This window comes from Lissotriton vulgaris, chromosome 1_2 (assembly GCF_964263255.1).
Source record: "Lissotriton vulgaris chromosome 1_2, aLisVul1.2, whole genome shotgun sequence".
Lineage (NCBI taxonomy): Eukaryota > Metazoa > Chordata > Amphibia > Caudata > Salamandridae > Lissotriton > Lissotriton vulgaris.
Genome location: NC_141686.1, coordinates 233,397,273 through 233,409,707, shown reverse-complemented (window position 1 = coordinate 233,409,707; position 12,435 = coordinate 233,397,273). Strand labels below are relative to the sequence as shown.

At 45.3% G+C, this 12,435-nt stretch overlaps 1 long non-coding RNA gene across 1 annotated transcript in view; it reads left to right on the top strand.

The window, feature by feature from the left end:
- The window catches only part of LOC147736403 (uncharacterized), a 108,135-nt gene that overhangs the window by 25,056 nt on the left and 70,644 nt on the right, over positions 1-12,435 (top strand). The window contains exon 2 of the long non-coding RNA XR_015307553.1: positions 3,612-3,685. This is a non-coding gene — a long non-coding RNA (uncharacterized LOC147736403). The remainder of the gene's footprint in view (positions 1-3,611; positions 3,686-12,435) is intronic.

Here is a 12,435-nt window from a genome sequence, read left to right as displayed (position 1 = left end):
AATCCTGGACGTCCCCCGACGCAGCCACATCACACCCCACCTGAGAGGCCTGCACTGGATCCCGTCAACAAGAGAATCACCTTCAAAGTCCTCATCCAAGCACACAAAGCCCTTCACAACTCCGGACCAGCATACCTCAACGACCGACTTAGCTTCTACACCCCCACCCGCAGCCTCCTCTCCGCCAACCTCGCCCTCGCCACAGTTCCTCGTATCCGGAAAGCCACCGCCGGCGACACATCCTTCTCCTACCTCGCCACCAAGACATGGAACACTCTCCCTACCAACCTATGATAGACCCAGGACCTGCTGGCCTTCAGAAGACTTCTCAAGACCTGGCTCTTCGATCAGTAGCAGCCCCCCCTCCCACCTTCCCCCCCAGCGCCTTGGGACCCTCACGGGTTTGTAGTGCGCTTTAGAAATGCATTGATTGATCCATGTTACCTTTTCGGATCCCTGTTTCATATTTTTCACAGATTGATTCTATTTGGAATAACAAAAACCCCTGCATTGCACTTATGAAACCCAAACGTCCCAAAACAGAGGGTGGTGTACGTTTGCCTGATTTTAAATCCTATCATTCTGCATTTTTAGTTTGTCAATTTTTTGCCTTAAACTATGATTTTGCTGATATCTTTATCCCCCGTTGGATTGTTTTTGAGCATTTTCTATTAAAATATTTTTATTTTCGAAATACAATACATATGTCTAATTGTAGCTTCATATCAGATAATCCTATTTTAAAATACTCCCGACAATAATTATATATTATTTTTTCCGACGGTCTAGATTCATATCAATGTTTTTTGTCGTCCACTATTTGGTATAATAAATGTATCAAATATAAACGTAAATCATTTTATTACAAACACTGGAAGGAGAAGGGAATTCTTTTTATCCATCAATTAATCCAGCATCATTGTGTTATTCCCTTCCATGATTTACAATTACATTATAATTTACCTGATTCATTTTTTAATGAATATCTTTTGATAACAACTGCTTTGCAGTCTTATTTATCTTCCAAAAATTTCCCTTTAGCTTCTCCCTTACTCACTCCATCCTCGCTGCTTTATAATATCTCTCAGGAGCATAGACCTAAGGCTGCCATTATTTATAAGATGTTGTTATCACCTGTTACTGAACAACCTAAATCCCATATAGAATTACTCTGGGAAGCAGACTTCTCTTTGTCACTTTCTATCTCTTCTTGGGATAAGTTATAGCTCAAGTTATTTAAAACTTCTATTGCCGCTCGTATTACGCAATCCTTATATTTTATTTATAATAGAGCTTTTATTACCCCTGTTTGTATATCCAAGTTTTCCCCTACTTCCTCGTCCCTATGTTGGTCTTGTTCTAAATCCACTGGGACTTTAATCCATCAACTTTACGATTGTTCTAATGTATTGAAGTTTTTGCAATCTATTTGGTCTAAATGTATGAAAATATTTCAATGTAATATTCCATTATGCATACAAAATGTTTTTCTAGGTTCCTCCTCACCTGATTTTTATGTTTCTAATCATGTTTCTTCGATGTTTGATTTATTTAGTGCTCTAGCATTTTAAGTGATTCTGTCCTGTTGGAAAGATAACTCTAAAGTATCATTATTAACTTGGTGGAACTATATTTGTGATGAACACAGAATTGCTACTATCTCTCTACACATGCACCTGCATCTTAATTTCTTACTTTCTCTTAATTTCTAACTTCCTTTTATTTATTTATTTTCTTTCTCTTTTTCTCCTTCTTTTCTTCTCTCTCTCTTTCTATCCTCTTATTCTCTTTCTTTCTTTCCTCACCTCTTTTTATCTTTCTTATCTATCTAGCACAAATAGATTATCATGCTAAATGATTCATTGGGGGTCCCATCCTCCTAGGACCACCCCAAGCAAAGTTATGGGCAAAAATACAATGCCAAAGAAAGGCCCAGCAAAGCATTATGGGACGAGATTCTAGAGTGCAGTGAATATTATAGTATTAGCTCTCAGCTGAGCCTGAGAGCCTGTCCCTTGAGGAATGTTTTAATATTGGATACTATAATATCCATTGCACTCTAGAATATAGTCCTATAATGCTTGCAGGGCCTTTGGTTAGGATTGTATTTTTGCCCATAACTGTGCTTTGGGTGGTCCTAGGAGGATTGGAGCACCAACAAATCGTTCAGCACAATGTGTTTTTTGTGTTCAAGGCATCTGCTTGGCTCTCTCCCTAGGTTAGGGAGGACCCCAAAATCATCACGTCTCACACTGTCTCTCAATGCGTGCTATATTTTCATTTTTATGAGATGACTATATGCATTTTAGGATGTAAAGATAGAATTAATTATTGGTTAACTAAATGTTTTATTTGTTTTATTTTCATGAGATGACTATATGTATTTAAACATGTAAGGATAGTTATTTGAAGTTTTACTAAAGGTATGTGAGATTTCTGTTTTAATAATCTGCATTACATTGAAAACACAAGATTTCAGTTTTATTAATATGCATAACACAAAATTCATGCATAGATTCTGGAGTGAACTATTGAATCACCCACAACCCTTTGATTAAACAACTTTACCTTTACATTCTAAAAAGCATATAACCAATTCACAAGAGTGAGATATGAAAAATATCAGGCAATGAGAGAGGTGATGATTTTGCCCCCCCCCCCCACCCACCTAACCTGGGGGAGGACCAAGCAGATGCCTTGAACACAAAGAGCATATCATGCTCAACAATTGTGGTGGTCCCATCCTCCTAGGACCACCCCAAAAAAATAATGTGCTCTTTGTTTTCAAGGCATCTGTTTGGTTCGCTCCTTAGGTTAGGGAGGAGACCAAAATCATCACCTCTCTCACTGCTGGCTATATTTTTAATTTCTCTTTTGTGAGATGACTGTGCAATTTTGCATGTAAAGAGAGAGTTACTTATTGTTTTATCAAGGGTATGTGGCGTTTATGTTTTATTAATAGGGATGAGACGGAACAGAGTTGCGGAGTCATTGCGTTTATGTTCAATTCCCCACTCTTAATAAAAATAAATCCAAATGAGTCAGGCTATTTAAGAGGAGTTACTGGGTACGCAATTGTGTGATATTCCAAAATGGATTTATACTGAAGGAAAATTGATAATGTTTGTTTCCCTTCTCCTTTCTTCCTCTTCCACCTGCTCTTCTCCTTCGTTTTATTTCTACCTTCCACACTGCTCCTGTGTTTTCCTTTCCTTCCCCAAATTTTCATCCAGTACACGTCGTCAACTTCAAAACTTTATTAGAACTGTGCACATTTACTACAAGCCACCAAGGTATGTAGACTTGTTGCGTATATTGTGACGGTGTCCATTTTGGAAACATGAAGACCGATTGTGATTCTATTTAAACTATCCAGTGATAACCATCTTAGTCGTAATATTGGAAATTATGTGGATTGCTTGTTTAACCTCACACAGTACACAGGTACTACCTAATTGTCTAATGCTGATTTGAATACTTTCAGTACTGACAAAGAATTTGACCCAAACCAGCAAAAAAGGGTCTTTGGCTTAATGGCCTTAAACATATCCTGAAACAGGATATAGAGAATATTGATCCCCTACTAATACTTTCTTTTTGTTGCTTCGCAGAATTGATTGAATAGGAACTGAAGCCCCACAATGGACATCTCTCACTGGGAGTTTTCTATATTTCTGTCTAGATGGTAAGTGAATCGTACTTAACAACGTTCTTGAAAAATGGGATGATAGTCAATTAGAGAATGCAGCAGTGATCTGGACAGGGAATTACTGTGCTTTTAGTCTTTGCTCATACAAAACAATATCTGTAATATCTGGGCAAACTCTACTCACGTTGAGAATGTACTTTGTTCGAATTGTAGAATTGTGGTTTTGTAATGTTGCTTATATTTGTTCAAGCTCTTGTACACAATCCTCCCACTTTTTGTGCGCCCTTTTTGGAAGAAACGATGTACATAGATTAATAAATGTGTGTATAAATTTTATCTTTATTATATAAAATTTGAAAAATAGAAAGTTTTAAAAACTATTAACATGTATAAACTTTGGGGGGAGTTGCTTTCGTATATCTCGGCTAAGAAAAGGGAAGTGTGGGCTGAGATGGATAGGTTCAATCAATAAATCAATCATAACACTTGTATAGCGCACTACTCACCCGGAAGGGTCTCAAGGCGCTTGGGGGAAGGGGTCCGCTACTGCTCGAACAGCCAGGTCTTGAGTTGTCTCCTGAAGGTGAGGTGGTCCTGGGTCAGCCGAAGGTGGATGGGGAGGGAGTTCCATGTCTTGGCCGCCAGCCGACTAGGGTGGAGTCGGATCTGCAAGCGTTGGAGTTGGAAGTGTCGCGCGCGTCCACGCCGGAGGGGTTGCACCGTTTGCGTCTTCTTACAGATGAGTACCGGTCACTGGCCCGTGACAATACTAGATCACAGCTGCTGGACACCCAGAGTAGGATTTATGAGCATGGGGACAAGGCGGGGAAATTGATAGCTTGGTTGGAGAAGGGGGACTGGGCGTCGTGGCTGGTCCCGGTGCTTCGGTCCCCTGGTGCGGATAGAGTCACAGACCCGCAGGAAATTGTGGATGTCTTTGCTACTTATTATGAGGGGGTCAACTCGGCTGAGTGCCCGTATTCAGAGGCTGAGAATGCAGAAAGGATTAAGGACATTCCGATGCCCGCTCTTTCGGAGGAGGACAGAGGTTTTCTCGATTCTCCCCTTACCAATGATGAGGTGGCTCAGGCAATTAGGGGGGTTCGCTCTGGTAAAGTGTCCGGCCTAACGGGCTCCCGATTGTGCTATACAAAGTCAATGCGAACAAGCTGGCTCCCTTTTTAAGGGGTATGTTTTTGGAAATTAGGGAGAGGGGTCGGCTTCCCTATGGCCAGCGAGTGGCGAATATTATAGTCCTTCACAAGGAGGGCAAGCCGAAAACTGAGTGTTCGTCCTATCGGCCGATTTCTTTGTTGAATGCCAAACACAAAATCCTGGCAAAATTGTTGGCTAACCATCTGGTCAAGGTGATTACCACGCTGGTGCATCCGGACCAATCGGGCTTTATGCCCCGCCAAAACACGGCTCTTAATTTACGAAGATTTCATGAGGTCGTTGGCGGGGCGTCGCAGATACATGTAAATGTAAATGTGTTTGTATTTATATAGCGCCTTCTACCCAGAGGTCTCGTAGCGCTGTATTCATACCGCTGTGGAACCCTTCCTGGCTTTCCGGTGAGATGTCCACTCCTGGGCACCCCCAAGGTGAAGCCAGGCATCCAAGCGCTGCTGCGGCCGTTGTGGAGATTAAGCAAGCTATTGCCGAGAGTAACAGAGTGGGACCCATGATTAGACTAGGTGCCGAGGCGAGAATTATCAGGTCCGGGGAGATTGAGTCCAAGAGCCGCCGAGGCGGGAATTGAACCCTGGTCCCGGGCCAGATCTCTGCATCAGGGTCTGCCGCTCTAACGATTGAGCCACACTGCTCCGCTACATGAGCCGACGATATTGCTCTCCCTGAACGCCACCATGGCCTTTGACAGGGTGAAGTGGCCCTACCTTTTTGCTGCCCTGGGTAAATTGGGGGTGGGCCCGGAATTTATTTCTTGGGTTCGCCTCCTGTATTCAGGTCCTCTTGCCCGTGTAGTCGTTAATAACCACAGATCTGCGTATTTTGCGCTGGGGTGGGGCACCAGGCAGAGGTGTCCTCTTTCCCCTCTGCTCTTCACATTGGCGCTGGAGCAGCTGGCGGCCTGGGTTCGGTGGTATAGGTCCATTAAGGTCTCCTGTGGACGCCTGAGTGGGCGGATAAGATATCTTTATACGCTGATGATATTTTGTTGTATTTGACCTCCCCCCGGGCATCGCTTACGGCATTTTTGGACGTGTTGGAGGTGTTAGGCAGGTATTCAGGCTTTGCTATCAATTGGACTAAGTCGGTTCTGTTCGTTTTGAGTGGGGATCCCCCCAAAATTCCCCCGCATTGCCCGGTCCAGTTGGAAACTGTAGGCCAGGGGTCTCCAACCGGTCGATCGCGAGCTACCGGTAGCTCGCCGAGACCCTGTGAGTAGCTCGTTATACTTGCTGCTCAATTTAGTAACCCTTAGGTGTTGTTTGGGCTTTTTAGGCTTTTTTCAGGCTGCGATTCCCGACCTAATCCAAACCAGCAGCTCTGATTGGCTTAGAGTTAGCTGGGGCGGGTTGGGCCGAAGAGGATGACGTTCCTCTTCTACGTGGAGATCAGCCCCCTTCCTTTTCCTCCATAGCACCGCGCTGTTCATTGTTAGAATCACGAGCGCGAAAGGTGCTAGTGTGGAGCAGAAGCAGTCATGGCAGAGCAGGGTTTCGAGGTCATCCAAGCTGTATAGAACTGTCGGGACCCGCGCCATCTGCTGATTACACCAGTGCAGCCTGCCACCTTATCGATCATCAGCAGCAGGCAAGACGTGAGAGCACACCTTGGGGCCTGGATCCACAACACTCATGCGGGTAAAAGTAAATTTTACATACAACGCTAGAATACTTACAGCTTCTTTCCATGTGCGTGCACAATAAACACCTCAGTTGTGCCCTGGTTTTGCAGTTGACCTCTGGCAGTGCTACTGTACAGCACGCGAGAAAATGTCCCACAACATCTTATTCCACTACAGATGCTGCAATTTTCACAGCGCGACACCAATTAAAGTCCCTTCACATCATTAGTGCGATCTCCCAGTCAGATGGACGGACGCCTCTTCTGTGCCTGCCAGGTCTAAGGAAGCAGGTCTACAGTCGGTTATCTGTAAAGGGAGGCAGAGGCCCCGGGGTGCCCGGGGACAGACGGAATTCCTGCAGCGCAGCTGAAAGAGGCCTGCTGTACGTGCACTAGGTGTAGGGGCAAAGTCAAAGGGCACAATCTTAAATGATGAACACATTCCTGCTCACAGACAACACAGTAACATTCTAAAGTAAAATTCATTTTGTGTTGTGTTTTATAGCGTTTTACTTTCCCACTACTAGCAGTTTCTTCTCACTTAAACGAAGGACACCAATTCAAAGCTTCTCTTTTTTTTAACGTTGTGCATGAAACAGAATGACTACACATCATGCCAATGTGCACTGCATCACCGTGCACACTTTTAGAGTAACATGGCTCGTTGATGGCACCTCGTTGAGTCCTGTGACAGCTCTCATGATGCGCGCCATGCCACATCTTCAAGAAAGCATATTGACTTCGAAGCATTTTTTTCATGGTGTGCAGCTTGAAAACAGCATTAAAGTTATGAAACTGGGGACACAGTGATTGATATTCAATTCCAGACGTCTGTAAACATCCATTCCAGAGCGTCTTGATAAGTGTGCTTGAAGGAGCAAGACTGCTCTTGAAGCCCTGGTATCAGAAATGAACGGCGAGCGTGAGACTTCAGTGAAGCAATGTGAAAGCAATAATTCGCTTTTGGTGTCTGCCACCAAGTCTTTAACCGCCCCCAAATGAGTGACGCCCTACAAAGTGAAGGGGCACCCTGTGGCCTGGTGTGGTGTCATAAATCACACAGTCCTAGAGCCGGACCTGCGTTGGTTGCATTCATGCATGACCAACAAGGAATTAACAGAAAAGCCCAGCATCTGATCGCTCAGGCGTGTGATAGCTGTATGTATCGAGTCTCAAAATAACAGAGCCCTCTACATAGGTCAGGAGGTGAAAATGGGAGCCAGTAGCTCCGGTGTGTCAATCCCTGGGCTTTCAATAGTTCAGGTCTGCAATATTAGCCCATTACTCGGGCCCCCCATGGCCTCTCTTGCCCTTTGTGTACTAAAACCGGCTTTCCCAAACTCAATTAATCGGTCAGCATGGGTGGACCACATCGCCTCTGTAGTGCCTCGAGGTTACAGGAGTAGTGACTATTTCAGGCAGGCCTCCAATTAAGTTGCAAGGAGTGAGTTCACAACATATGCATACAACTGTATGCCCCCTGCCTTTCCCACCCTGGCACCACGCTTTTCATTGTGCTCAATAACTGCTTGTGTATGTGGTACAAGTTGTATTGAACGGCCAGAGCACCTGCCTTTTCAGCCTGTCACCTTTATATTTAATCGGAGAAGCAGATAAGATGGTATCTACAATGGGTTATATCACAGAGTTGACATGATTGGGTAAAAAGAGTAGTTTTTAAATTTAAACAAACTTTTCCTCACTTATAATGCCCTGACAACACTGCCAGGAGCCAGAAAAGTATGTCTGTTTATAATATGCACTTTGTATATGGCCACAATTATTAAATGTGCACCATTATTGACTATTAAACCATATGTACATGGTGGGACTGAAGCCATTTGATAGGACTGCATTTGAGAGGTCATTGGGGTGGGAATGTCCTACAGTTGAACCAGGCCCTACCCGCAGAGCTGGCCTGACAGAACCGTGAATTGGTTGTTTTTTGAGCTGTTTATGGGCCAATATTTTTGGATGGTGGGCTGTGCCAATGCTTTTTTGGCTATTTGTGGGCTGATTTAATTGGCTGGTGGGCTGGTTTTTATTGTTAATTTTTCTGATATTGCCAAACATTGTGTGCTGCAAGCACAAATAGACTAGTCTTCATACCTTGAAAAACATCTCCTACTATTCAAAATGTCTTTGGTTTACAGTTTAAAACCTAATTTGCAAATGTTGCCCACTTTTTAGCTTTTAGATTTGGCGTGGGGGGTCTCTCGGACAAATGCGCGAGTTGCTTGGGGTTTAGTAGCTCACGACAATTTTCACGAACCAGAAGTAGCTCTCACTACACAAAAGGTTGGAGACCCCTGCTGTAGGCTTTAAGTATTTAGGCATTTTTATATCTCTTGACCCTCGGGTTAGACATTCTAATAATTTGCTGCCTCCACTGGTTCGGCTTCGGCGGTATGTGGATCATTGTAAGGCGCTTCCCCTCTCCCTTCTTGGTCGGGCTGTCTTGTTCAAAATGATGGCTCTCCTGCACTTTTTGTATGCGTTTCAGAACTCTATGGATCCGGTTCCGCCATCTTATTTTAGGGAGGTTGAGTCTCTTCAGCAGCAACTTCTCTGGGAGGGGAGACCGCGTATAGCATGCGGGAAGTTGACACTGCCATGGTACGATGGGGGGATCGGCTTACCCAACATCAGGAGGTATTACTGGGCGTCACAGCTGGCGGCGGTTAACCAAGCTATTTATGGGTCACCGCTCGACCCCGGCTGTATTATGGACCGTGGTCAGGCTCCCGGGGTAGACCTCACCGGGGCGCTGTATGCTAGGCGGGGGCATTTTCCACTGGTGGGACCGACGGCGGTGGCTGTTCGGGTCTGGCATGAGGCGAACCGCTTCCTTGGTTGGGAGGGGAAGATTACACTGGCAACCCCCCTTTGGAACTCGGAACGATTGGGCAGCCTGTGGAAATCTAAAGGATTTGACAAGTGAGATCTCATTGGGATCTCCCGGGTGGGGGATCTGTGGGGGAAGGATGGCATCCTCCCCTTCGAGACCCTGCAAGAACGGTATCAGATGCACAGGAGTGAGAGGTTCCGTTATTTTCAGATTCGGCATGCGCTGCTGGCTAATATTCCCCCTGGGGAGATACCCCCAGAGGCATCTCCGTTGGAGGACAGGGTGCTCGATGGTTACCTCCCGACGAAAGCGATTTCTTTGATTTATAAGAAACTAGTCAATCATGCGGAGGATCCTTTAGTGGCCCTGAGAGATCAATGGTCGGCAGACGGATTGCTATTTGATGACGAGGACTGGAGGGAGGCGGTGGCCTCAACGTGGGTTGTGGCTGTCCCGATGAGGCTTCACCTGGTCCAGTTAAAGATTCTACATTGTAGTTATGTGACTGGCCCTCGGCTGGTGCGAATGGGTTTGGCCGATAGCGGAGAGTGCAGGAGAGGGTGTGGTGAGTCGGGAACGTTTTTTCATATTTTGTGGGAGTGCGCTCACGTTCAAGGGTATTGGTCAGCTGTTCATACCAAGGTGAGAGAGGTGTGGGATTTGATTTGGAAGCGAGGCGCTGTCTCTTGAATGTATGGGACCCAACAGATCTTAATTGGCATGGGAAGGTGTGGGCAACGCTGGCTTGTAGTATAGCGAAGCGTAATATCGCTCAGTTGTGGGGTGCGGCTCAGCCACCGACGGTTGGGAAATGGATGGATGATTTGGATTGGTGCATGTTTCAAGAGCGGGCAGTGTATGTGGCAAGGGGCAGACCCAAGAAATGGGGGAAGATCTGGGGGCCCTGGAATGCTTATAGGGGCGACATATGTACTCCCTCAACGCCAACAGATAACCCAGCAGTGTTGGAGGACCCTGATCCCAAATGTCGCTGTTATTGTTGATTTTTTCGTGTTTCAGGAGGATGTGAGCAGATTTATTGTGCAGATTGGTGACTCAGTGCAATTATTGTAAGTGTATTATTTTTATGTTTAATAAAAAGAGTTTTTAAAAAAACATGTATATACTTCCCTTTTTTGCATTTACATAATTTCTCAATTCCATCTCACAATGAATGACAGTTTGCTAAAAATTAAATTAGTAATGCAAATCATGTTTGTGTATATTGCAGCCCTGAAGAAGCTCGTACATGGACGAAACGTGTTGGCTGCGTGAGGTTTTAGGTCTTAAATTACATAATGAAAATCGAACAAAGGAATAAACAAATCAAGGACAACACCTCTCCATTCATCTTTTTGCAAATAGCATTTGGCTGTTACTTATTATTGCCTCTCCGGCGTGTGTTAAAAAATGTTTGTCGCAATAACCTGTGTTTTGTTGTGTTCCTGGAGGGGTGCGGAGGTGCATCAATGAAAGTGTTTATGCTGCGATGGCTGAAAAATATCATATTGGAGTATTCCTTGTCTCCTTGCTTCGTGGTTGAGCGGGCCCATCGGGCTCTTGTGAAAAAGCCACCACCCCCCGGGTGCCAGACCCTGAATAGTGATTGCTAAGTTGCTGAATTATTTGGACAGGGATGCTATTCTCAAATTCTCCCAGGTCAGGATAAGCGGACTCATGATTCGCACAGCATTATGATTTTCCAGATTACACTGAGCTAGTTCAGCAACAGTGCCAATCCTTTGTGGTGGCAAAGAAGGGACTACAGGAATTGAATAGCGAATACATGCTGTTATAACCTGCGTGTATGAGGGCCATATGCAAGTCACTGTCCCTGCTCTTCGATTTACCCGGGACTGTTTTTACATCGACAGAGTATCACGACCCACCTGATGTTTCCGCAGGGGCGAGAGGAAGGAGACCTTGGCACAGTAAGTTGCCACCTTCCCACTACCACCCAGCCTGCCTAATCAATAGCAAAGGCGCTGCTGGTGTGTAGGGGGAAGAGGGGAAACCAAGGGATGAGATAAGAATAGTGGACCCTTGACTCAATCAGGATAGCCAGAACACTGGAAGGAACCCCTTGGCACTACCTGGACAGATGTCACTGGGTACGACTCTCTTCTGTTAAACAGAGAATAAACCAATGAACCACAGGTACAATAACTTATGACCAACAATACCCTAGTACTATATCTATCTATGAATTACGACTACCTGTTGGCTTCCCCCTCTTCCTTTAGAATCCAATAAGCATAAACCAAAGTATGTCGCTGAAACACTCACTAAAATGAGCAAAGAAGCAATACTTCACAGAACCATCGTGATACAAAAATACCCCTCTATACTTTAGGAGAGCTTCTTTATGCGTATGAAGCGATCAGAATCGGAAACCAAATGCCTAGGGTCCCTACAAGGGAAATGCAGAGGCCATGAACAGAAATCCCCCAGCTCCGGAGAACGGAGGCGAAATACCTAAACACACAACAGACGTATACAAAAATGTTCTTGTGCCAAGCGCGTTACCGCTTGTGTTCAGGAGGGAAATGCGGGTGGGTGACTGTGCCAAACAGGCGGGGAAAAGGATGCCGGTAGAATTCCTGCAGGATTTCACTAGTCTCACGAAAAGGTCTCTGGAGCCATGTGCCGATAATACGCCCAGTGCCCGTGGGAGAAGGCAGAACGCAGGATAACCCGGAAGTGAAAAACCCAAGGCTTCCGGACAGGAGGGATACATGAAAAGGCTAGAACGTGAAGCAAGGCTTCCGTCTGAAAGCAGGGATTTCATTCCCTTTAGACTCCGCCCACTGCAAGAATGACCGTTTAAAGGGGCGAACTTGACACAGAGAAAACATTACGCCTTCGACGGCATACACCGCTCCTGTTGGAATCTGACTCCTCCTAAATTGACCAGCGGAATGCCTCAATGAAGTCCACATCGAAGCGCTAACACCGCTCTCAGTCTCAGACACAGTAGGAAGGCCCATAACATGGATTCAGGTTCGGATTGCAGTGCTGGCCCCAGATGGGTCTAGACCTTGTCCTTTGGCTCTATGCTTGGGCCATAAATCTGATCAGGTTCACAAACGTGGGACTTCCAGGCCTGACTGCCTCACTGGAATGTGTT